The sequence below is a fragment of the Suricata suricatta genome, chromosome 5 (genome assembly GCF_006229205.1).
Source record: "Suricata suricatta isolate VVHF042 chromosome 5, meerkat_22Aug2017_6uvM2_HiC, whole genome shotgun sequence".
NCBI lineage: Eukaryota > Metazoa > Chordata > Mammalia > Carnivora > Herpestidae > Suricata > Suricata suricatta.
Window position 1 is genome coordinate 21,027,511 of NC_043704.1, and position 280 is coordinate 21,027,790.

Genomic DNA, 280 nt, shown 5'->3' on the forward strand with positions numbered 1-280 from the left:
TCTCCTATTTAATCTATCCCCACCCACCTCCTCTCCAGTAGCTCTCTGTTCTCCATAGTTTAAAGTCTGTTTCTCAGTTTGCCTCTCTCTCCTTTATTTTTATTTAATTCACTTTCTTATATTTTACACATTTGATGTTTTAGATTCCATGATTCACATTTTAAAATCTTGCAATATCTAACTGCGTTTTCTGTTTTCCATGTCAAAACTACCTGGCAAAAATCCCAGGCCTACATTAACCAAAGTAAGGACTTTAGGTTTGCTTAAAAACAATTAGTGA